The sequence below is a fragment of the Schistocerca gregaria genome, chromosome 10 (assembly GCF_023897955.1).
Source record: "Schistocerca gregaria isolate iqSchGreg1 chromosome 10, iqSchGreg1.2, whole genome shotgun sequence".
In the NCBI taxonomy this organism is placed as follows: Eukaryota; Metazoa; Arthropoda; class Insecta; order Orthoptera; family Acrididae; genus Schistocerca; species Schistocerca gregaria.
Genome location: NC_064929.1, coordinates 95,037,469 through 95,065,334, shown reverse-complemented (window position 1 = coordinate 95,065,334; position 27,866 = coordinate 95,037,469).

The window sequence follows — 27,866 nt, the reverse complement described above, 5'->3', positions numbered from 1 at the left end:
GTTTGCTTCTTTCGCTTCCAGTTTGAACTGTAGATAGCAAAACTCTATTTAGTTATAGGAACATTTTCACATTGATGCAAAGGAAACTAGATATCAACGAACGGCGGATAAGACCGTTTCCTAGCAACAGCCACGCTGTGCATTACGCACTCGTGTGAATCCAATGACATACTTCATGTGTGGCTCTAACTGTCGACCCTCGCTTTACAATACTTATGCACTCTTCTGGTGGTACCGACGCATACATACTGAAACGTCTTTGGATCGTCAGTGAGTACTTCATATTAGAAATTTCGTGTTCTTGCTGATTTGCATTGAAGGGCCGATTTATCAGAGAAACTCACTTCTGCGCCTAGTTACAGTATGTCGCCCTAGCAGCTCCAGGAAAACGGCTTCAGCTGTGCTCGCCTTGCACTCGGCGTTGAGCGCCTACAGTGCTATCGACTTCGGCATCTGGCGCCAGGAGGGTAGGCGACACATGACGGCGCAGGCATCACGTAGCAGAAGGCGGTGGTAGTATGTCGGTCAGAATGGTAGCTTCCCAAGTAGCTGCTCCGTGTTTGAAACCCAAACATCGCACTGAAAATGTCTCCTTTAATCAGGAAGGTGTTTTCAAGCATACGAATCCTTTCCCTTTACCTCTCATAGGCTAGTGCATATTACAATTCACAGCATCTTGTGTCCCCATGTGTCGACTTGTCTCGACTTTGCTCGGCTGACGCGAAAGCTGACGCTTGAAAATGGGCGTATATGTAGACGACAGGCGCTAGAAACGACTGGGAGAGGGCGCATCGCCAAACACACAACGGACCCTTTCATTAGACTGTGGCCTCATGTTCATGCCTTTGCGTACTGAGAGCAAGAGGGGGGTCAGCGAGCTGGTCCGTACCATTACCGCACAGCTGCACCAAAAACTAAGGAAAAAGGCAAAACCTTAAGTAACCAACAGCACGAGGACTTTTTAGTTTCTCACCCAACCGAGTACTAACGCCGCCCAACGCTGCTTAATTTCGGTGATCGGACATGAAAAGCGTCGTTGACACGGCATACAAGTTGGCGAGAATTTTTCGCGACGTGCGGACGTCTTAGTCCGTGTACAGATCACTTGGGACTTGCCTGGTAGTCTTTCTCGATGCCCTTTTGGGAAGCCACAGCACAACGACCTACGGAAACGGCCGTGAGAAGAGCTAAAACTCGGCACGAGTAAAATATGTTCCGCTATTTCTTTTCGACCGATCGGGCTATCGGACGTGCGACGCCTGCATTGCTGCCACCGTCGTCTCTAGGAAAATCTCCACGGCGTGTTTCTGCGTAATTTACTTGTTCTATAAGATAAAGGGAGTACGTTAGCCTCAGAATGTTTAAAATGCATTGTCAGATGTGGGGTTCAAACCCACGCCCGTTACAGTAACCAGAGCTTAAATCTGGCGACATACACAGCTTGGCGAATCTGACGTACGACACAACCTCTCCAGTGACTTCCATCTCTATCAAGATCTCAGCAACCTCAGTCCGAAATCTGTTTCTTTTTTCGGTAGGATGGAGTTAAGTCAGTTTAAGAGTATGTAAGACGCTATGTCAGATGTGGCATAGGAAACGCACCCTCCCTTTCTAGAACCAATGTGCCGCGTTTGCTTCTTTCGCTTCCAGTTTGAACTGTAAATAGCAAAACTCTATTAAGTTATAGGAACATTTTCACATTGATGCAAAGGAGACTAGATATTAACGAACGGCGGATAAGACCGTTTCCTAGCAACAGCCTCGCTGTGCATTACGCACTCGTGTGAAGCCAATGAAATACTTCATGTGTGGCTCTAACTGTCGACCTTCGCTTTACAATACTTATGCACTCTTCTAGTGGTACCGACGCATACATACTGAAACGTCTTTGGATCGTCAGTGAGTACTTCATATTAGAAATTTCGTGTTCTTGCTGATGTACATTGAAGGGCCGATTTATCTGAGAAACTCAGATCTGCGCCTAGTTACAGTATGTCGCCCTAGCTGCTCCAGGAAAACGGCTTCAGCGGTGCTCGCCTTGCACTCGGCGTTGAGCGCCTACAGTGCTATCGACTTCGGCATCTGGCGCCAGGAGGGTAGGCGACACATGACGGCGCAGGCATCACGTAGCAGAAGGCGGTGGTGGTATGTCGGTCAGAATGGTTGCTTCCCAAGTAGCTGCTCCGGGTTTGAAACCCAAACATCGCACGGAAAATGTCTCCTTTACTCAGGAAGGTGTTTTCAAGCATACGAATCCTTTCCCTTCACCTCTCATAGGCTAGTGCATATTACTTTTCACCACATCTTGTGTCCCCATGTGTCGACTTGTCTCGACTTTGCTCGGCTGACGCAAAAGCTGACGCTTGAAAATGGGCGTATATGTAGACGACAGGCGCTAGAAACGACTGGGAGAGGGCGCATCGCCAAACACACAACGGACCCTTTCATTAGACTGTGGCCTCATGTTCATGCCTTTGCGTACTGAGAGCAAGAGGGGGGTCAGCGAGCTGGACCGTACCATTACCGCACAGCTGCACCAAAAACTAAGGAAAAATGCAAAACCTTAAGTAACCAACAGCACGAGGACTTTTTAGTTTCTCACCCAACCGAGTACTAACGCCGCCCAACGCTGCTTAATTTCGGTGATCGGACATGAAAAGCGTCGTTGACACGGCATACAAGTTGGCGAGAATTTTTCGCGACGTGCGGACGTCTTAGTCCGTGTACAGATCACTTGGGACTTGCCTGGTAGTCTTTCTCGTTGCCCTTTTGGGAAGCCACAACACAACGACCTACGGAAACGGCCGTGAGGAGAGCTAAAACTCGGCACGAGAAAAATATGTTCCGCTATTTCTTTTCGACCGATCGGGCTATCGGACGTGCGACGCCTGCATTGCTGCCACTGTCGTCTCTAGTAAAATCTCCAAGGCGTGTTTCTGCGTAATTTACTTGTTCTATAAGATCAAGGGATTACGGTAGCCTCAGAATGTTTAAAATGCATTGTCAGATGTGGGGTTCACACCCACGCCCGTTACAGTAACCAGAGCTTAAATCTGGCGACATACACAGCTTGGCGAATCTGACGTACGACACAACCTCTCCAGTGACTTCCATCTTTATCAAGATCTAAGCAACCTCACTCCGAAATCTGTTTCTTTTTTCGGTAGGATGGAGTTATGTCAGTTTAAGAGTATGTAAGACGCTATGTCAGATGTGGCATAGGAAACGCACCCTCCCCTTCTGGAACCTATGTGGCGCGTTTGCTTCTTTCGCTTCCAGTTTGAACTGTAGATAGCAAAACTCTATTTAGTTATAGGAACATTTTCACATTGATGCAAAGGAAACTAGATATTAACGAACGGCGGATAAGACCGTTTCCTAGCAACAGCCACGCTGTGCATTACGAACTCGTGTGAATCCAATGACATACTTCATGTGTGGCTCTAACTGTCGACCTTCGCTTTACAATACTTATGCACTCTTCTGGTGGTACCGACGCATACATACTGAAACGTCTTTGGATCGTCAGTGAGTACTTCATATTAGAAATTTCGTGTTCTTGCTGATGTGCATTGAAGGGCCGATTTATCTGAGAAACTCACTTCTGCGCCTAGTTACAGTATGTCGCCCTAGCAGCTCCAGGAAAACGGCTTCAGCGGTGCTCGCCTTGCACTCGGCGTTGAGCGCCTACAGTGGTATCGACTTCGGCATCTGGCGCCAGGAGGGTAGGCGACACATGACGGCGCAGGCATCACGTAGCAGAAGGCGGTGGTAGTATGTCGGTCAGAATGGTTGCTTCCCAAGTAGCTGCTCCGGGTTTGAAACCCAAACATCGCACGGAAAATGTCTCCTTTACTCAGGAAGGTGTTTTCAAGCATACGAATCCTTTCCCTTCACCTCTCATAGGCTAGTGCATATTACATTTCACCACATCTTGTGTCCCCATGTGTCGACTTGTCTCGACTTTGCTCGGCTGACGCGAAAGCTGACGCTTGAAAATGGGCGTATATGTAGACGACAGGCGCTAGAAACGACTGGGAGAGGGCGCATCGCCAAACACACAACGGACCCTTTCATTAGACTGTGGCCTCATGTTCATGCCTTTGCGTACTGAGAGCAAGAGGGGGGTCAGCGAGCTGGACCGTACCATTACCGCACAGCTGCACCAAAAACTAAGGAAAAAGGCAAAACCTTAAGTAACCAACAGCACGAGGACTTTTTAGTTTCTCACCCAACCGAGTACTAACGCCGCCCAACGCTGCTTAATTTCGGTGATCGGACATGAAAAGCGTCGTTGACACGGCATACAAGTTGGCGAGAATTTTTCGCGACGTGCGGACGTCTTAGTCCGTGTACAGATCACTTGGGACTTGCCTGGTAGTCTTTCTCGTTGCCCTTTTGGGAAGCCACAGCACAACGACCTACGGAAACGTCCGTGAGAAGAGCTAAAACTCGGCACGAGAAAAATATGTTCCGCTATTTCTTTTCGACCGATCAGGCTATCGGACGTGCGACGCCTGCATTGCTGCCACTGTCGTCTCTACTAAAATCTCCACGGCGTGTTTCTGCGTAATTTACTTGTTCTATAAGATCAAGGGAGTACGTTAGCCTCAGAATGTTTAAAATGCATTGCCAGATGTGGGGTTCAAACCCACGCCCCTTACAGTAACCAGAGCTTAAATCTGGCGACATACACAGCTTGGCGAATCTGACGTACGACACAACCTCTCCAGTGACTTCCATCTTTATCAAGATCTCAGCAACCTCACTCCGAAATCTGTTTCTTTTTCCGGTAGGATGGAGTTATGTCAGTTTAAGAGTATGTAAGACGCTATGTCAGATGTGGCATAGGAAAGGCACCCTCCCTTTCTGGAACCAATGTGGCGCGTTTGCTTCTTTCGCTTCCAGTTTGAACTGTAGATAGCAAAACTCTATTTAGTTATAGGAACATTTTCACATTGATGCAAAGGAAACTAGATATTAACGAACGGCGGATAAGACCGTTTCCTAGCAACAGCCACGCAGTGCATTACGCACTCGTGTGAATCCAATGACATACTTCATGTGTGGTTCTAACTGTCGACCTTCGCTTTACAATACTTATGCACTCTTCTGGTGGTATCGACGCATACATACTGAAACGTCTTTGGATCGTCAGTGAGTACTTCATATTAGAAATTTCGTGTTCTTGCTGATGTGCATCGAAGGGCCGATTTATCAGAGAAACTCAGTTCTGCGCCTAGCTACAGTATGTCGCCCTAGCAACACCAGGAAACGGCTTCAGCGGTCCTCGCCTTGCACTCGGCGTTGAGCGCCTACAGAGCTATCGACTTCGGCATCTGGCGCCAGGAGGGAAGGCGATACATAACGGCGCAAGCATTGCGTTGCAGAAGGCGGTGGTGGTATGTCGGTCAGAACGGTTGCTTCCCAAGTAGCTGCTCCGGATTCGAAACCCGAACATCGCACTGAAAATGTCTCCTTTACTCAGGAAGGTGTTTTCAACCATACGAATGCTTTCCCTTCGCGACTCATAGGCTAGTGCGTATTACGATTCACAGCATCTTGTGTCCCCATGTGTCGACTTGGCTCGACTTTGCTCGGCTGACGCGAAAGCTGACGCTCGAAAATGGGGGTATATGTAGACGACATTCGCTAGAAACGACTGGGAGAGGAGACATCGCCAAACACACAACGGACCCTTTCATTTGACTGTGGCCGCATGTCCGTGCCTTTGCGTACCGAGAACTAGAGGGGGCTCAGCGTGCTGGACCGTACCATTACTGCCAGCTGCACCAAAAACTAAGGAAAAAGGCAAAACCTTAAGTAACCAACAGCACGATGACATTTTAGTTTCTCACCCACCCGAGTACTAACGCCGCCCAACGCTGCCTAATTTCGGTGATCCGACAAGAAAAGCGTCGTTGTCACGGCATACAAGTTGGCGAGAATGTTTCCCGACGTGCGGACAACTTAGTCCGTGTGCCGATCACTTGGGACTTGCCTGGTAGTCTTTCTCGTTGCCCTTTTGGGAAGCCACAACACAACGACCTACGGAAACGTCCGTGAGAAGAGCTAAAACTCGGCATGAGAAAAATATGTTCCGCTATTTCTTTTCGACCGATCGGGCTATCGGCCGTGCGACGCCTGCACTGCTGCCACTGTCGTCTCAAGTAAAATCTCCACGGCGTGTTTCTGCGTAATTTACTTGTTCTATAAGATCAAGGGAGTACGCTAGTCTCAGAAGGTTTAAAATGCCTTGTCAGATGGGTTCAAACCCACGCCCCTTACAGTAACCAGACCTTAAATCTGGCGACATACACAGCTTGGCGAATCTGACGTACGACACAACCGCTCCAGTGACTTCCATCTTTATCTAGATCTCAGCAACCTCACTCCAAAATCTGTTTCTCTTTTCGGTAGGATGGAGTTATGTCAGTTTAAGAGTATGTAAGACGTTATGTCAGATGTGGCATAAGCAACCACCCTCCATTTCTGGAACCAATGTGCCGCGTTTGCTTCTTTCGCTTCCAGTTTGAACTGTAAATAGCAAAACTCTATTTAGTTATAGGAACATTTTCACATTGATGCAAAGGAGACTAGATATTAACGAACGGCGGATAAGACCGTTTCCTAGCAACAGCCTCGCTGTGCATTACGCACTCGTGTGAAGCCAATGAAATACTTCATGTGTGGCTCTAACTGTCGACCTTCGCTTTACAATACTTATGCACTCTTCTAGTGGTACCGACGCATACATACTGAAACGTCTTTGGATCGTCAGTGAGTACTTCATATTAGAAATTTCGTGTTCTTGCTGATGTACATTGAGGGGCCGATTTATCTGAGAAACTCAGTTCTGCGCCTAGTTACAGTATGTCGCCCTAGCAGCTCCAGGAAAACGGCTTCAGCGGTGCTCGCCTTGCACTCGGCGTTGAGCGCCTACAGTGGTATCGACTTCGGATCTGGCGCCAGGAGGGTAGGCGACACATGACGGCGCAGGCATCACGTAGCAGAAGGCGGTGGTAGTATGTCGGTCAGAATGGTTGCTTCCCAAGTAGCTGCTCCGGGTTTGAAACCCAAACATCGCACGGAAAATGTCTCCTTTACTCAGGAAGGTGTTTTCAAGCATACGAATCCTTTCCCTTCACCTCTCATAGGCTAGTGCATATTACATTTCACCACATCTTTTGTCCCCATGTGTCGACTTGTCTCGACATTGCTCGGCTGACGCGAAAGCTGATGCTTGAAAATGGGCGTATATGTAGACGACAGGCGCTAGAAACGACTGGGAGAGGGCGCATCGCCAAACACACAACGGACCCTTTCATTAGAGTGTGGCCTCATGTTCATGCCTTTGCGTACTGAGAGCATGAGGGGGGTCAGCGAGCTGGACCGTACCATTACCGCACAGCTGCACCAAAAACTAAGGAAAAAGGCAAAGCCTTAAGTAACCAACAGCGCGAGGACTTTTTAGTTTCTCACCCAACCGAGTACTAACGCCGCCCAACGCTGCTTAATTTCGGTGATCGGACATGAAAAGCGTCGTTGACGCGGCATACAAGTTGGCGAGAATTTTTCGCGACGTGCGGACGTCTTAGTCCGTGTACAGATCACTTGGGACTTGCCTGGTAGTCTTTCTCGTTGCCCTTTTGGGAAGCCACAACACAACGACCTACGGAAACGGCCGTGAGAAGAGCTAAAACTCGGTACGAGAATAATATGTTCCGCTATTTCTTTTCGACCGATCGGGCTATCGGACGTGCGACGCCTGCATTGCTGCCACTGTCGTCTCTAGTAAAATCTCCACGGCGTGTTTCTGCGTAATTTACTTGTTCTATAAGATCAAGGGAGTACGTTAGCCTCAGAATGTTTAAAATGCATTCACAGATGTGGGGTTCACACCCACGCCCCTTACAGTAACCAGAGCTTAAATCTGGCGACATACACAGCTTGGCGAATCTGACGTACGACACAACCTCTCCAGTGACTTCCATCTTTATCAAGATCTCAGCAACCTCACTCCGAAATCTGTTTCTTTTTTCGGTAGGATGGAGTTATGTCAGTTTAAGAGTATGTAAGACGCTATGTCAGATGTGGCATAGGAAACGCCCCCTCCCCTTCTGGAACCAATGTGGCGCGTTTGCTTCTTTCGCTTCCAGTTTGAACTGTAGATAGCAAATCTCTATTTAGTTATAGGAACATTTTCACATTGATGCAAAGGAAACTTTGAATTAACGAACGGCGGATAAGACCCATTCCTAGCAACAGCCACGCTGTGCATTACGAACTCGTGTGAATCCAATGACATACTTCATGTGTGGCTCTAACTGTCGACCTTCGCTTTACAATACTTATGCACTCTTCTGGTGGTACCGACGCATACATACTGAAACGTCTTTGGATCGTCAGTGAGTACTTCATATTAGAAATTTCGTGTTCTTGCTGATGTGCATTGAAGGGCCGATTTATCTGAGAAACTCACTTCTGCGCCTAGTTACAGTATGTCGCCCTAGCAGCTCCAGGAAAACGGCTTCAGCGGTGCTCGCCTTGCACTCGGCGTTGAGCGCCTACAGTGCTATCGACTTCGGCATCTGGCGCCAGGAGGGTAGGCGACACATGACGGCGCAGGCATCACGTAGCAGAAGGCGGTGGTAGTATGTCGGTCAGAATGGTTGCTTCCCAAGTAGCTGCTCCGGGTTTGAAACCCAAACATCGCACGGAAAATGTCTCCTTTACTCAGGAAGGTGTTTTCAAGCATACGAATCCTTTCCCTTCACCTCTCATAGGCTAGTGCATATTACATTTCACCACATCTTGTGTCCCCATGTGTCGACTTGTCTCGACTTTGCTCGTCTGACGCGAAAGCTGACGCTTGAAAATGGGCGTATATGTAGACGACAGGCGCTAGAAACGACTGGGAGAGGGCGCATCGCCAAACACACAACGGACCCTTTCATTTGACTGTGGCCGCATGTCCGTGCCTTTGCGTACCGAGAACTAGAGGGGGCTCAGCGTGCTGGACCGTACCATTACTGCAAGCTGCACCAAAAACTAAGGAAAAAGGCAAAACCTTAAGTAACCAACAGCACGATGACATTTTAGTTTCTCACCCACCCGAGTACTAACGCCGCCCAACGCTGCCTAATTTCGGTGATCCGACAAGAAAAGCGTCGTTGTCACGGCATACAAGTTGGCGAGAATGTTTCCCGACGTGCGGACAACTTAGTCCGTGTGCCGATCACTTGGGACTTGCCTGGTAGTCTTTCTCGTTGCCCTTTTGGGAAGCCACAACACAACGACCTACGGAAACGTCCGTGAGAAGAGCTAAAACTCGGCATGAGAAAAATATGTTCCGCTATCTCTTTTCGACCGATCGGGCTATCGGCCGTGCGACGCCTGCACTGCTGCCACTGTCGTCTCTAGTAAAATCTCCACGGCGTGTTTCTGCGTAATTTACTGGTTCTATAAGATCAAGGGAGTACGCTAGTCTCAGAAGGTTTAAAATGCCTTGTCAGATGGGTTCAAACCGACGCCCCTTACAGTAACCAGACCTTAAATCTGGCGACATACACAGCTTGGCGAATCTGACGTACGACACAACCGCTCCAGTGACTTCCATCTTTATCAAGATCTCAGCAACCTCACTCCAAAATCTGTTTCTCTTTTCGGTAGGATGGAGTTATGTCAGTTTAAGAGTATGTAAGACGTTATGTCAGATGTGGCATAAGCAACCACCCTCCATTTCTGGAACCAATGTGCCGCGTTTGCTTCTTTCGCTTCCAGTTTGAACTGTAAATAGCAAAACTCTATTTAGTTATAGGAACATTTTCACATTGATGCAAAGGAGACTAGATATTAACGAACGGCGAATAAGACCGTTTCCTAGCAACAGCCACGCTATGCATTAGGCACTCGTGTGAATCCAATGACATACTTCGTGTGAGGCTCTAACTGTCGACCTTCGCTTTACAATACTTATGCACTCTTCTGGTGGTACCGACGCATACATACTGAAACGTCTTTGGATCGTCAGTGAGTACTTCATATTTGAAATTTCGTGTTCTTGCTGATGTGCATTGAAGGGCCGATTTATCTGAGAAACTCAGTTCTGCGCCTAGTTACAGTATGTCGCCCTAGCAGCTCCAGGAAAACGGCTTCAGCGGTGCTCGCCTTGCACTCGGCGTTGAGCGCCTACAGTGCTATCGACTTCGGCATCTGGCGCCAGGAGGGTAGGCGACACATGACGGCGCAGGCATCACGTAGCAGAAGGCGGTGGTAGTATGTCGGTCAGAATGGTTGCTTCCCATGTAGCTGCTCCGGGTTTGAAACCCAAACATCGCACGGAAAATGTCTCCTTTACTCAGGAAGGTGTTTTCAAGCATAGGAATCCTTTCCCTTCGCCTCTCATAGGCTAGTGCATATTACATATCACAGCATCTTGTGTCGCCATGTGTCGACTTGTCTCGACTTTGCTCGGCTGACGCGAAAGCTGACGCTTGAAAATGGGCGTATATGTAGACGACAGGCCCTAGAAACGACTGGGAGAGGCCGCATCGCCAAACACACAACGGACCCTTTTATTAGACTGTGGCCTCATGTACGCGCCTTTGCGTACTGAGAGCAAGAGGGTGGTCAGCGTGCTGGACCGTACCATTACCGCACAGTTGCACCAAAAGCTAAGGAAAAAGGCAAAACCTTAAGTAACCAACAGCACGAGGACTCTTTAGTTTCTCACCCAGCCGAGTACTAACGCCGCCCAATGCTCCCTAATTTCGGTGATCGGACATGAAAAGCGTCGTTGGCAAGGCATACAAGTTGGCGAGAATGTTTCCCGACGTGCGGACGTCTTAGTCCGTGTACAGATCACTTGGAACTTGCCTGGTAGTCTTTCTCATTGCCCTTTTGGGAAGCCACAACACAACGACCTACGGAAACGTCCGTGAGAAGAGCTAAAACTCGGCATGCGAAAAATATGTTCCGCTATTTCTTTTCGACCGATCGGGCTATCGGGCTTGCGACGCCTGCACTGCCACCACTGTCGTCTCTAGTAAAGTCCCCACGGTGTGTTTCTGCGTAATTTTCTTGTTCTATAAGATCAAGTAAGTACGTTAGTCTCAGAATGTTTAAAATGCATTGTCAGATGTGGGGTTCAAACCCACGCCCCTTACAGTAACCAGAGCTTAAATCTGGCGCCTTACACAGCTTGGCGAATGTGACGTACGACACAACCTCTCCAGTGACTTCCATCTTTATGAAGATCTCAGGAACCTCTCTCCGAAATCTGTTTCTTTGTTCGGTAGGATGAATTTATGTCGGTTTAAGAGTATGTAAGACGCTATGTCAGATATGGCGTAGGAAGGGCCCTCTCCCTTTCTGGAATCAATGTGGCGCGTTTGCTTCCGTCGCTTCCAGTTTCAACTGTAAGTAGCAAAACAATATTTAGTAACAGGAACACTTTCACATTGATGCAAAGGAAACTAGATATTAACGAACGGCGAATAAGACCGTTTCCTAGCAACAGCCACGCTGTGCATTACGCACTCGTGTGAATCCAATGACATACTTCATGTGAGGCTCTAACTGTCGACCTTCGCTTTACAATACTTAGGCACTCTTCTGGTGGTACCTACGCATACATACTGAAACGTGTTTGGATCGTCAGTGAGTACTTCATATTAGAAATTTCGTGTTCGCGCTGATGTGCATCGAAGGGCCGATTTAACAGAGAAACTCAGTTCTGGGCCTAGCTACCGTATGTCACCCTAGCAACACCAGGAAACGGGTTCAGCGGTGCTCGCCTTGCACTCGGCGTTTGGCGAATACAGAGATATCGTCTTCAGCATCTGGCGCCAGGAGGGAAGGCGACACATAACGGCGCAAGCATCGCGTAGCAGAAGGCGGTGTCGGTATGTCGGTCAGAAAGGTTGCTTCCCAAGTAGCTGCTCCGGATTCGGAACACGAACATCGCACTGAAAATGTCTCCTTTACTTACGAAGGTGTTTTCAACCATACGAATGCTTTCCCTTCGCGCCTCATAGGCTAGTGCGTATTACGATTCACAGCATCTTGTGTCCCCATGTGTCGACTGGTCTCGACTTTGCTCGGTTGACGCAAAAGCTGACGCTCGAAAATGGGGGTATGTGTAGACGACATTCACTAGAAACGACTGGGAGAGGAGACATCGCCAAACACACAACGGACCCTTTCATTTGACTATGGCCGCATGTCCGTGCCTTTGCGTACCGAGAACTAGAGGGGGTCAGCGTGCTGGAACGTACCATTAATGCAAGCTGCACCAAAAACTAAGGAAAAAGGCAAAACCTTAAGTAACCAACAGCACTAGGACTTCCTTCTTCCTCACCCACCCGAGTACTAACGACGCCCAACGCTGCCTAATTTCGGTGATCGGACATGAGCCAGCGTCATTGTCACGGCATACAAGTTGGCGAGAATGTTGCCCGACGTGCGGATGTCTTAGTCCGTGTACAGATCACTTGGGACTTGCCTGGTAGTCTTTCTCGTTGCCCTTTTGGGAAGCCACAACACAACGACCTACGGAAACGTCCGTGAGAAGAGCTAAAAGTCGGCACGAGAAAAATATGTTCCGCTATTTCATTTCGACCGATCGGGCTATCGGGCTTGCGACGCCTGCACTGCCACCACTGTCGTCTCTAGTAAAGTGCCCACGGTGTGTTTCTGCGTAATTTTCTTGTTCTATAAGATCAAGGGAGTACGTTAGTCTCAGAATGTTTAAAATGCATTGTCAGATGTGGGGTTCAAACCCACGTCTCTTACAGTAACCAGAGCTTAAATCTGGCGCCTTACACAGCTTCGCGAATCTGACGGGCGACTCAACCTCTCCAGTGACTTCCATCTTTATCAAGATCTCAGGAACCTCACTCCGAAATCTGTTTCTTTTTTCGGTAGGATGAATTTTTATGTCAGTTTAAGAGTATGTAAGACGCTATGTCAGCTGTGGCGTAGGAAACGGCCCCTCCCTTTCTGGAATCAATGTGGCGCGTTTGCTTCCGTCGTTTCCAGTTTCAACTGTAAGTAGCAAAACACTATTTAGTAATAGAAACACTTTCACATTGATGCAAAGGAAGCTAGATATTTACGAACGGCGAATAAGACCGTTTCCTAGCACTAGCCACGCTTTGCATTACGCACTCGTGTGAAGCCAATGAAATACTTCATGTGAGGCTCTAACTGTCGACCTTCGCTTTACAATACTTAGGCACTCTTCTGGTGGTACCGACGCATACATACTGAAACGTCTTTGGATCGTCAGTGAGTACTTCATATTAGAAATTTCGTGTTCGCGCTGATGTGCATCGAAGGGCCGATTTATCAGAGAAACTCAGTTCTGCGCCTAGCTACAGTATGTCGCCCTAGCAACACCAGGAAACGGGTTCAGCGGTGCTCGCCTTGCACTCGGCGTTTGGCGAATACAGAGCTATCGTCTTCGGCATCTGGCGCCAGGAGGGAAGGCGACACATAACGGCGCAAGCATCGCGTAGCAGAAGGCGGTGGTGGTATGTCGGTCAGAATGGTTGCTTCCCAAGTAGCTGCTCCGGATTCGAAACCCGAACATCGCACTGAAAATGTCTCCTTTACTCAGGAAGGTGTTTTCAACCATACGAATGCTTCCCCTTCGCGCCTCATAGGCTAGTGCGTATTACGATTCACAGCATCTTGTGTGCTCGGCTGACGCAAAAGCTGACGCTCGAAAATGGGGGTACATGTAGACGACATTCGCTAGAAACGACTGGGAGAGGAGACATCGCCAAACACACAACGGACCCTTTCATTTGACTGTGGCCGCATGTCCGTGCCTTTGCGTACCGAGAACTTGAGGGGGGTCAGCGTGCTGGACCGTACCATTACTGCAAGCTGCACCAAAAACTAAGGAAAAAGGCAAAACCTCAAGTAACCAACAGCACTAGGAATTCCTTGTTCCACACCCACCCGAGTACTAACGACGCCCAACGCTGCCTAATTTCGGTGATCGGACATGAGCCAGCGTCGTTGTCACGGCATACAAGTTGGCGACAATGTTGCCCGACGTGCGGATGTCTTAGTCCGTGTACAAATCACTTGGGACTTGCCTGGTAGTCTTTCGCGTTGCCTTTTAGGGTAAGCACAACACAGCGACCACGGAAACGTCCGTGAGAAAAGCTAAAACTCGGCACGAGAAAAATATGTTCCGCTATTTCTTTTCGACCGATCGGGCTATCGGGCTTGCGACGCCTGCATTGCCACCACTGTCGTCTCTAGTAAAGTCCCCACGGTGTGTTTCTGCGTAATTTTCTTGTTCTATAAGATCAAGGGAGTACGTTAGTCTCATAATGTTTAAAATGCATTGTCAGTTGTGGGGTTCAAACCCACGTCCCTTACAGTAACCAGAGCTTAAATCTGGCGCCTTACACAGCTTGGCGAATCTGACGTACGACACAACCTCTCCAGTGTTTTCCATCTTTTTCAAGATCTAAGGAACCTCACTCCGAAATCTGTTTCTTTTTCGGTGGGATGAATTTTTTGTCAGTTTAAGAGTATGTAAGACGCTATGTCAGATGTGGCGTAGGAAACGCCCCCTCTCTTTCTGGGATCAATGTGGCGCGTTTGCTTCCGTCGTTTCCAGTTTCAACTGTAAGTAGCAAAACACTATTTAGTAATAGGAACACTTTCACATTGATGCAAAGGAAACTAGATATTAACGAACGGCGAATAAGACCGTTTCCTAGCAACAGCCACGCTGTGCATTACGCACTCGTGTGAGGCCAATGAAATACTTCATGTGAGGCTCTAACTGTCGACCTTCGCTTTACAATACTTAGGCACTCTTCTGGTGGTACCGACGCATACATACTGAAACGTCTTTGGATCGTCAGTGAGTACTTCATATTAGAAGTTTCGTGTTCGCGCTGATGTGCATCGAAGGTCCGATTTATCAGAGAAACTCAGTTCTGCGCCTAGCTACAGTATGTCGCCCTAGCAACACCAAGAAACGGGTTCAGCGGTGCTCGCCTTGCACTCGGCGTTTGGCGAATACAGAGGTATCGACTTCGGCATCTTGCGCCAGGAGGGAAGGCGACACATAACGGCGCAAGCATCGCGTAGCAGAAGGCGGTGGTGGTATTTCGATCAGAATGGTTGCTTCCCAATGTAAAGGAACTGAAAATATTGTGATTTAATCGCATAGGTGCTGAAAAATTGTTCCAGTGACACACCAGAGAAATATCTGGTAAACTTTTTATCTTTGAGAGACATAGGAACAATTTCGCCTTTCGTTTTTTATTTCTTGTATGAACGACTACCTTTTTGTTCTGATGGGCTGGTGGGATGTCGTACTGTCTAATTACTAGTGTGTGTGTGTGTGTGATACATGAATGAGTTAAAAGACGCAAGATGTGTTTTATATTATTTTCATCGCACAACAAGCCTTATTCCCATGCCTATGGAGTATTTATGTTAAGCAGAGAAGGCGAGTTTTAGATGGAACCGAAGATCTTCAAAACGGCGCTGCTCAACAATAGAGGTACGTGATTGTGCTCTCTACTTTCCTTTCGTGGCCGCTAAAATTACTTCCGATTCGTTTTGCCGAGACATTCAGAATCTGCAATCTTCTTTTTCTTATAAAAATACTAGTTCGATGCAAAAGAAATACTCTTAGATTTAAATAATTGCCATTCTTTTACCCAGGCCACGGGGAATGATAGAACGTACGTGCCTCTACTCTGAATGTACGTTCGGAATCTCCGAGTGTGTTACGACGAAATTATTTCACAATGAAAATTTCTCATCAGACCGCAACCACTCGCACGCGAATGTACGTACCCTCTGAATGTATCTAGTCAGTCACGCGCGTTGTTCAAAAGCGTTAATTTTAATATTCAGTGGATTACATTTCCGAAATTAATTTTTGTTTATGCTGCAAATCGTACTTCACGCGAAGTATTTATTACGTAAGTTTCAGGCTCAATTTAATAAAAAAAAGATTCCGAATATTAGAAATAAAGAATAACAATCAAACAAATCAAACCTAAATAAACAGAAAGAGGGAACGTTACAATGGCGACCGAGTGCCATGACCATAATTTCAGTAAAAATCAGTAGAATTGTTAGTTGAAATATTTAAGCTTTTTTTCTTGCCATCCATTATTGCCACTACAACATATTGTTTCTGTTGCATGTCATGCGAGCTACGTACCAGAAACGAAAAACCACATGGAAATTACTAATTTTCGAAAAAAGTTTTGGACCATTTAATGTTAATTCTTCTCACTACAAAACCGTCAAAAAACACACGTAAGGTAAGAACAACAGCACTGATCCGCTTTAGTTGAAAGTAAATGTGGGACAGTTTTTTTTTTTCATTTTTTCGACACCCACTGCGTAGAACGCATCAATTCCTTTTTCCAAATTCTTTTCCATTACTTTTTAGTTTACGTAAAAATTGCATTAGTTCATTTTCTATTATATGTAAATGCATCACAAGATGGCGGACAATTTTTATTGATTGAGCGCGAAAAAAGTAAGAGTCATTTATCAGTCTTCTGTTTTGCCAGAGACATATTTTACTACGTGAATTTTCACGGACGAGTGCAAAGCCATCTGTGATTTATTTACGTGTAGTAGGAGCTGTAGTGGTAGTAAAGTTCGGCTGCACGCTGTTTTGTGTTGTGAATCGGCATGATGAAACTCAGATCTCAGACAAAAACCATGGATAGTTCGTCAGATGAGGAATCAATAGTCCAACCCTTACAAAACTTTGAGGCCGAAAGTACTGCGAATACCGAAAACACAGTCGCAGCGACCGGCAGTGCTCAGTCGCAGGCGACGGGCGACAATATGTCGACTACAGAAACAAATACGAATACTGACAATACACAAGACCCAGTAGAAACAGACCTTATACGCATGTTTAGAGAGATGCAGACAAATTTAATGTCGCAGTTTGCAGCTCAAGTTGTAGAAAATGTTGCGTCACAAATGCAAGCTCACACAGAAAATGTTGCAGCTCAGATAGGTACTGTTAACACACGAGTAGAAAATGTTGCAGCACAAATGCAAGCTCACACAGACAATGTCACAGCGCAGATAAACGCTGTCACTACCCAGATAGCCAGTGTAACGACACAAATGGACAAAATAGACAATGACGTGAAGAACCTGACCGACATGCAAAATAATCTGACGACTCAACTGACCCAGTTAAAAAGAGAGGTAGCAGATCAAGTGATAGAGGTAGTACGCGAAGATTTAAATTACATGAGCCAAGACATTGATAACTTAAAGTCCACAGTTAAGGATATGCCAGAACAGATCCGTACCTTAACCGAAAATTTTGAAGCTATGAGTTTTCAACAGACCGAGCTTAGTGTCAAAATGCAGGAGGCTGTAGACCAAGTCGATGACATGACGAAACAACAAAAACAGCAGTTTGACGAATTTTTAGAGGAAAAAGACAAACATATCAACCATACATTAGAAACAGAACTGAAAAAAGCAATAACTAACACTGTAGAACAGGTGTACCCTACCCAAAACACGTCTGTAACTAAACTTCAAACTGACCTAGCTTAGTTACAAAAGACTCTGACACAGGACTTACCTGACTGGAAAAAACATGTAGACGAGCAACTAAAGAGTAAACACCATGCACAGAACGAAAGAGAACAACATTCAGAAGAGGAATTTGATGACAGACGCACAGGTAAGAGTGACGACGCAGCAAACAGTTATCTTTATCCCGATGTACCCATGTTTTCACCAAACCAAGGTCGTTACGGTAATCAACATTACCGCGACGAACGAGAGAGACACCAGACAACCGAACAAACTTTGTCGGCTGTTCTGTTAGAGGAAAGCCTTATAAAACACAGGCAGTTCCAAGTGTTTATCCCAGAAAAAAATCCGTCCACCCGGTAATTTTTATAAAGTCATTTAAGAATGTGTTGCCTAAGACCTGGTCTGAAAAGCAAAAAATACAGTATGTAACTGGATATATTCAAGGGGATGGTGCCCTATGGGCAATGGAAATGTCGGAAAATTGTCAGACATTAGAACAATTTGAAGCTGCATTTTTATCTAAGTATTGGTCCCATGGTGTACAAGAGAGATTGAGAAAAGCTCTGTTTAACCCGGAGCCATACAATCCAAAATTTGGATCACTCCAGAAGTATTTTGAAAAATACTTAAACGAAACGCGATTCTGGGACGAGCCCGTCACACACACAGACGTACTGCGCATCCTGAAGGCACAATTACCGATCAGTATCAGAGAAAAATTAGTACAAGTACCAGAGAGCAATCTCGAATATTTCCTATCTGTATTAGATTCTATCGATTTAATTAATGAGGATGCTAGGCAAAATCAAGCCTACCAAAACAATTTTCGTGGCAGCGGTAGCAACCAGCTTATACAGCGCCAGCCGCATTACGGCGTCAACAATGTAGCGTGCGCGGCTGAATCGCGACCGGCTTTTGTCGATCGCGCCCCTACAGCACAGATGCCAGGCCCGAGTTCGGGAGGAAATTACAACTGCTACAATCAGACCTGCCATCCGCAATACAATAGAAAAAGAAAAAACGGGGATAGGAATTTTTCTGGTTATTCCGGTGACCGAAAACGTAACTGGTACAGAAATGGCAATAGGAACCAGTGGGGAAATAGTTATAATAATTTCCAGCCTGAATTTAGCCGCAACCAAACGGGAGATCATCAAAGTAGGCAGTGGCAATATCCTGCTAACAGCCAAGCCTATCAATCAGAAACGCTAGGTGACACTATTCCGCTAAACTCAGGGCAAAACCACGACAGAAATACTCAACTAAGGAGCAACACGTCAGGGGTAAACATAATTGAAGTCGCAAACGAAACACAAACAGATGTGAACCGCGTAGCATTAAACTAAACATGCCCTTATCATGCTCCCCAGTCTTGGCCATAGATAGTCGTGGGGGCGATCCATACTGTCATGATAGTAAATTATGATAAAAAGCTACATGGTGTTACCAGATTTATAATCAGAGAAAAGGTGTTACTCAAAACTCACGTGAAATCTTCCTTGCTAGCTAAGAAAAACGCTAAGTGGCAAATGAAATATACTGGTCCATACGTAATCGCACATATTCCGCACGACGGTTGTTATTTACTTGCATACCCTCACAGTGGTAAGATCAAAGGGCTGTATGCACACAGAGACTTAAGAAAATTCTACTATAATTAAGTATCATACGTCTTATCTAATAATGCACAAGTATAAAATAAGTTACTGTAAAAAAAGGAACGAGCACGATTAGGATAAAGAAAATACATCTTATGCAGCTAAGTGAATCAGAGCATTTCACTATTTCTGTTTACATTTGTCAGTGAACGTGGACGCAAGACACAGGTAAGCTAGGACATGCACGTCAGTTGGTGACTAGCGATGTTTAACGCGAAGTGTACTTGTAAGTTTTGACGGAATGTTTTTTGTTTGGTCACAGTGGTATTTTAGTTTTAAGTTTATGTACGGAGGTATCTGGAGCGAACAATTGGCACAGACCTCACAGCAAAATAGATGTAAGTTATTTATTCTTTTTTTTTGCCACTTGTGTATCAAGGCAGTAAGGTACAGGGTAAGTTACAAAGAAAAATATTGGACTCCCTAAGGTACAAAGGTTAAATTTGTGACGCAAGTACACGATAGGTTGCTGAGAAAGTATTTTGTGTTTTTGACGTATCCACACCACGAGTTTTTATCTATAAATATATCGCACAAAACACGACCTTAAATTTTTTTGTATGCTGCAATTATAAAAAAGGATTCCTAACTGCTAATGAAAGTGTAGGGTACTATATATATATATATATATATATATATACCATACGCACAGTAACTTGATCTAAGAAAAGTGCACCAAAAGATAGGATACTTGAATAACAACTTGTGTGATCTTACTGTTATGCAGATAATTTTTTTTTTAACTTTATATACATGTTTGAATGCAAGTACGATGTTGAGGTACAATCTGTGAATGTTAACTGAAGCAAACATAACACCGTCCCTTATAAAAAAAAATAAAGGAGTATGTATAAGGTGAGTTACAGGTAGCCAACTAGCCGAAAAAATGAGGTAACGCCGAAACAAACACAATTATTTACAGGTGGCGCTCGGCGAGATACTGCGAGACTTCAATCGGCGGGGAAAAGTCATGATGTTACATTAATGTCACTATGACTGACGATTGACGTAATAAAACATTACCAAGATCACTGAGAAACACACTACGTGATACCCAGTAACGCCAAAGAATTTTAATAATCTATTTTTTTTGGTATGAAAATACGAAGGATGTACGCTGACTTTAGAGGGATGCAGTACATTGATTATATTTTTTTATGTGTTTATAATAATTTGACCAATCTGAGCGGAAGATATTTGATGGAAGGAGAAGAAGTAACACAAATATGAACACAAAAAAAACACCATATACGCGAGCACAGTCTTTAGAGGCAGTAGCGCACAGCAGCCAAGCTTCATTATTAATCTGTTGTTTGTACTACCTAGCAATTTATGTATAGTGATTTATTTATGTCTGTTTACTCATTTCCTATTATTATTTTATTCCTTTATGTTTATGATGTGTGTGTACCATGCGTTGTTACAAACTTGGGTGACGAAAGGATGAAAGAATCCCCCTCCCACATAGCAACTCGCGGGTAGAGAATGAACAAACTTTGTCTCATTTGGAGACAACTTCTAAAAGCACTTATAGTGCGTTCATGTCCTAGTATTGTTATTTCAATACATAAGTGCATCAGTAGCACGACATAGAGTAAAAAAATGCTGTTGTTCTCAAACGTGTTCTCCCATGCTCTATGAGATGTCAGGCAGTGTCACGATCGCGAAATATAGTATTAAAGGCACGTACTTTCTGAGAACACAATCACCTACCAATTTATGTAATAAAAATGTTATGAGCAAAAAGGTACGCCGACAAGGTTCAGTAAAAAATCGCTGGAACAAATAACGAACGTGGGTATTTATCATAAAAGACAAGCTAGTGATATCATGAGCTACAGTTTTGTTTCTGAATGGACAGGACAGTGTGACAATGTTATTCAGTGTCAGTGACCTGTGAGCTATATGCAAATAGACAAGTGAAAATACGTTTCATATCACTAACCTTTTCCTTCGAGGTAAAAGAGACATAGTGAATCGACGAAGACTGCGGCGGTACAAGTGTTTGTGCACTACATAGGACAGTGTGCCGTTGCTAGCCAAATAGTGAAGTGCAGTACTTACCTTTGTGCAGTGGACTTCGGAGGCACCGAGTGGTCCCTTCCCACAGCCAAGGTGTACAGCAAGTGGAAACAAGTGCGGTTGGTTTTTTTGCAAACTCTGCGAACACTGCACGAGACACTGAAAAGTTTGGACCGAAACGCGCGGCATCGCTTTACGGCGGTGGGCCCGCGCAATTGCCGAGTTCCACACGGCGCGCAGCGCGCCACCAAACTGATTGTTGCGAGTGCAGTTATGTGCATATGACACATTATTGGCTAACGGCATAACATAGAAGGACAATTTAAATGCAAAGCAAAATCTACGTTTAAATGGACACCCAACGAAGTGCCAAGACATGTAGAAACAGATTCCTGAAACCCGAAATAAAGTCTGACTACCCCAGCTCATGATTCACGCCCCACGTTACCTTTGAACAACGCCTATGTTTATATGTATATATATGTATTAGTATTAAGTTAGACTAAGTATTAATCCATGTGAACTTCTGTTTGTTACATGTTTATATTACTCATGACGAGACAATAGTAAAATACGGAAAGGATGTCACTAAGCAGATCTTGGCGTAGAAGAGAGAAGCAGTGGAAAGCAGAACCAACTCTAAGCAAGAGCTAACGCCTCTTGCTGCCCCAGACACGACTATTAACCCACAATCTAGATCCGAACACTCTAATAAATATGTGACTTTCCTGAAATATTTTTTAATAAAAAAAAAGACTTAGGAATTATGAATTTTATGAGCAGCAAGTGTAAAAGAAGACTGTTTATATAGCGATAGACTATGTATAAAACAATGTAATACCTTTGTATAATGCGATGTACTAAGAAATAATAAAATAATTTTGTGTATACAATACAAAAAAAAAAAAAGAGAGAAGAAAGAAGGTAATAGGAGGATGTAACAATTATCCAAATGTGATGATTTTGTGTCAAGGACGATGTAATAATTTTGTGTGTATAGTATGTAAGTTTATGTGTGTTTCACATGTGTTCTGTGTATCCTTATATAAATGTTTAGTCCTCATTGTCATGTGTCAAAACTGGCATCAAAACCATGTTTGTAGAATGAAGTGATCGGGAGAGAGACACTGACAGTGGAATCCCATTACGTGTGAATAACAGTCAAGGACTACCAGTGTACAAAGTGTTTGGGCTCATTGCCCGCAAAATTGACATTTCTTCAGACAATTCGCCCAAGGGGGCGATGTAAAGGAACTGAAAATATTGTGATTTAATCGCAGAGGTGCTGAAAAATTGTTCCAGTGACACACCAGAGAAATATCTGGTAAACTTTTTATCTTTGAGAGACATAGGAACAATTTCGCCGTTCGTTTTTTATTTCTTGTATGAACGACTACCTTTTTGTTCTGATGGGCTGGTGGGATGTCGTACTGTCTAATTACTAGTGTGTGTGTGTGTGTGATAAATGAATGAGTTAAAAGACGCAAAATGTGTTTTATATTATTTTCATCGCACAACAAGCCTTATTCCCATGCCTATGGAGTATTTATGTTAAGCAGAGAAGGCGAGTTTTAGATGGAACCGAAGATCTTCAAAACGGCGCTGCTCAACAATAGAGGTACGTGATTGTGCTCTCTAATTTCCTTTCGTGGCAGCTAAAATTACTTCCGATTCGTTTTGCCGAGACATTCAGAACCTGCAATCTTCTTTTTCTTATAAAAATACTAGTCCGATGCAAAAGAAGTACTCTTAGATTTAAATAATTGCCATTCTTTTACCCAGGCCACGGGGAATGATAGAGCGTACGTGCCTCTACTCTGAATGTAAGTTCGCAATCTCCGAGTGTGTTACGACGAAATTATTTCACAAAGAAAATTTCTCATCAGACCGCAACCACTCGCACGCTAATGTACGTACCCTCTGAATGTATCTAGTCAGTCACGCGCGTTGTTCAAAAGCTTTACTTTTAATATTCATTGGATTACATTTCCGAAATTAATTTTTGTTTATGCTGCAAATCGTACTTCACGTGAAGTATTTATTACGTAAGTTTCAGGCTCAATTTAATATAAAAAAAAAGATTCCGAATACTAGAAATAAAGAATAACAATCAAACAAATCAAACCTAAATAAACAGAAAGAGGGAGCGTTACACCAAGTAGCTGCTCCGGATTCGAAACACGAACATCGCACTGAAAATGTCTCCATTACTCAGGAATGTGTTTTCAACCATGCGAATGCTTTACCTTCGCGCCTCATAGGCTAGTGCGTATTACGATTCACAGCATCTTGTGTCCCCATGTGTTGACTTGTCTCCACTTTGCTCGGCTGACGCGAAAGCTGACGCTCGAAAATGGGGGTATATGTAGACGACATTCGCTAGAAACGACTGGGAGAGGAGACATCGCCAAACACACAACGGACCCTTTCATTTGACTGTGGCCGCATGTCCGTGCCTTTGCGTACCAAGAACTAGAGGGGGGGTCAGCGTGCTGGACCGTACCATTACTGCAAGCTGCACCAAAAACTAAGGAAAAAGGCAAAACCTCAAGTAACCAACAGCACTAGGACTTCCTTGTTCCTCACCCACCCGAGTACTAACGACGCCCAACGCTGCCTAATTTCGGTGATCGGACATTAGCCAGCGTCGTTGTCACGGCATACAAGTTGGCGAGAATGTTGCCCGACGTGCGGATGATTTAGTCCGTGTACAGATCACTTGGGACTTGCCTGGTAGACTTTCGCGTTGCCTTTTAGGGTAACCACAACACAGCAACCACGGAAACGTCCGTGAGAAGAGCTAAAACTCGGCACGAGAAAAATATGTTCCGCTATTTCTTTTCGACCGATCGGGCAATCGGGCTTGAGACGCCTGCACTGCCACCACTGTCGTCTCTAGTAAAGTCCCCACGGTGTGCTTCTGCGAAATTTTCTTGTTCTATAAGATCAAGGGAGTACGTTAGTCTCAGAATGTTTAAAATGCATTGTCAGATGTGGGGTTCAAACCCACGCCCCTTACAGTAACCAGAGCTTAAATATGGCGCCTTACACAGCTTGGCGAATCTGACGTACGACACAACCTCTCCAGTGACTTCCATCTTTATCAAGATCTCAGGAACCTCACTCCGAAATCTGTTCCTTTTTTCGGGATAATGAAATTATGTCAGTTTAAGTGTATGTAAGACGCTATGTCAGCTGTGGCGTAGGAAACGGCCCCTCCCTTTCTGGAATCAATGTGGCGCGTTTGCTTCCGTCATTTCCAGTTTCAACTGTAAGTAGCAAAACACTATTTAGTAATAGAAACACCTTCACATTGATGCAGAGGAAGCTAGATATTTACGAACGGCGAATAAGACCGTTTCCTAGCAACAGCCACGCTTTGCATTACGCACTCGTGTGAAGCCACTGAAATACTTCATGTGAGGCTCTAACTGTCGACCTTCGCTTTACAATACTTAGGCACTCTTCTGGTGGTACCGACGCATACATACTGAAACGTCTTTGGATCGTCAGTGAGTACTTCATATTAGAAATTTCGTGTTCGCGCTGATGTGCATCGAAGGGCCGATTTATCAGAGAAACTCAGTTCTGCGCCTAGCTACAGTATGTCGCCCTAGCAACACCAGGAAACGGGTTCAGCGGTGCTCGCCTTGCACTCGGCGTTTGGCGAATACAGAGCTATCGTCTTCGGCATCTGGCGCCAGGAGGGAAGGCGACACATAACGGCGCAAGCATCGCGTAGCAGAAGGCGGTGGTGGTATGTCGGTCAGAATGGTTGCTTCCCAAGTAGCTGCTCCGGATTCGAAACCCGAACATCGCACTGAAAATGTCTCCTTTACTCAGGAAGGTGTTTTCAACCATACGAATGCTTTCCCTTCGCGCCTCATAGGCTAGTGCGTATTACGATTCACAGCATCTTGTGTGCTCGGCTGACGCGAAAGCTGACGCTCGAAAATGGGGGTACATGTAGACGACATTCGCTAGAAACGACTGGGAGAGGAGACATCGCCAAACACACAACGGACCCTTTCATTTGACTGTGGCCGCATGTCCGTGCCTTTGCGTACCGAGAACTAGAGGGGGGTCAGCGTGCTGGACCATACCATTACTGCAAGCTGCACCAAAAACTAAGGAAAAAGGCAAAACCTCAAGTAACCAACCGCACTAGGAATTCCTTGTTCCTCACCCACCCGAGTACTAACGACGCCCAACGCTGCCTAATTTCGGTGATCGGACATGAGCCAGCGTCGTTGTCAGGGCATACAAGTTGGCGAGAATGTTGCCCGACGTGCGGATGTCTTAGTCCGTGTACAAATCACTTGGGACTTGCCTGGTAGTCTTTCGCGTTGCCTTTTAGGGTAAGCACAACACAGCGACCACGGAAACGTCCGTGAGAAAAGCTAAAACTCGGCACGAGAAAAATATGTTCCGCTATTTCTTTTCGACCGATCGGGCTATCGGGCTTGCGACGCCCGCACTGCCACCACTGTCGTCTCTAGTAAAGTCCCCACGGTGTGTTTCTGCGTAATTTTCTTGTTCTATAAGATCAAGGGAGTACGTTAGTCTCATAATGTTTAAAATGCATTGTCAGATGTGGGGTTCAAACCCACGTCCCTTACAGTAACCAGAGCTTAAATCTGGCGCCTTACACAGCTTGGCGAATCTGACGTACGACACAAACTCTCCAGTGACTTCCATCTTTTTCAAGATCTAAGGAACCTCACTCCGAAATCTGTTTCTTTTTCGGTGGGATGAATTTTTTGTCAGTTTAAGAGTATGTAAAACGCTATGTCAGATGTGGCGTAGGAAACGCCCCCTCCCTTTCTGGAATCAATGTGGCGCGTTTGCTTCCGTCGTTTCCAGTTTCAACTGTAAGTAGCAAAACACTATTTAGTAATAGGAACACTTTCACATTGATGCAAAGGAAACTAGATATTAACGAACAGCGAATAAGACCGTTTCCTAGCAACAGCCACGCTGTGCATTACGCACTCGTGTGAGGCCAATGAAATACTTCATGTGAGGCTCTAACTATCGACCTTCGCTTTACAATACTTAGGCACTCTTCTGGTGGTATTGACGCATACATACTGAAACGTGTTTGGATCGTCAGTGAGTACTTCATATTAGAAATTTCGTGTTCGCGCTGATGTGCATCGAAGGGCCGATTTATCAGAGAAACTCAGTTCTGCGCCTAGCTACAGTATGTCGCCCTAGCAACACCAGGAAACGGGTTCAGCGGTGCTCGCCTTGCACTCGGCGTTTGGCGAATACAGAGCTATCGACTTCGGCATCTGGCGCCAGGAGGGAAGGCGACACATAACGGCGCGAGCATCGTGTAGCAGAAGGCGGTGGTGGTATGTCGATCAGAATGGTTGCTTCCCAATGTAAAGGAACTGAAAATATTGTGATTTAATCGCAGAGGTGCTGAAAAATTGTTCCAGTGACACACCAGAGAAATATCTGGTAAACTTTTTATCTTTGAGAGACATAGGAACAATTTCGCCGTTCGTTTTTTATTTCTTGTATGAACGACTACCTTTTTCTTCTGATGGGCTGGTGGGATGTCGTACTGTCTAATTACTAGTGTGTGTGTGTGTGTGATACATTAATGAGTTAAAAGACGCAAGATGTGTTTTATATTCTTTTCATCGCACAACAAGCCTTATTCCCATGCCTATGGAGTATTTATGTTAAGCAGAGAAGGCGAGTTTTAGATGGAACCGAAGATCTTCAAAACGGCGCTGCTCAACAATAGAGGTACGTGATTGTGCTCTCTACTTTCCTTTCGTGGCCGCTAAAATTACTTCCGATTCGTTTTGCCGAGACATTCGGAACCTGCAATCTACTTTTTCTTATAAAAATACTAGTTCGATACAAAAGAAATACTCTTAGATTTAAATAATTGCCATTCTTTTACCCAGGCCACGGGGAATGATAGAACGTACGTGCCTCTACTCTGAATGTACGTTCGCAATCTCCGAGTGTGTTACGACGAAATTATTTCACAATGAAAATTTCTCATCAGACCGCAACCACTCGCAAGCGAATGTACGTACCGTCTGAATGTATCTAGTCAGTCACGCGCGTTGTTCAAAAGCTTTAATTTTAATATTCAGTGGATTACATTTCCGAAATTAATTTTTGTTTATGCTGCAAATCGTACTTCACGCGAAGTATTTATTACGTAAGTTTCAGGCTCAATTTAATAAAAAAAAAGATTCCGAATATTAGAAATAAAGAATAACAATCAAACAAATCAAACCTAAATAAACAGAAAGAGGGAACGTTACAATGTCGACCGAGTGCCATGACCATAATTTCAGTAAAAATCAGTAGAATTGTTAGTTGAAATATTTAAGCTTTTTTTCTTGCCATCCATTATTGCCACTACAACATATTGTTTCTGTTGCATGTCATGCGAGCTACGTACCAGAAACGAAAAACCACATGGAAATTACTAATTTTCGAAAAAAAGTTTTGGACCATTTAATGTTAATTCTTCTCACTACAAAACCGTCAAAAAACACACGTAAGGTAAGAACAACAGCACTGATCCGCTTTAGTTGAAAGTAAATGTGGGACAGTTTTTTTTTCATTTGTTCGACACCCACT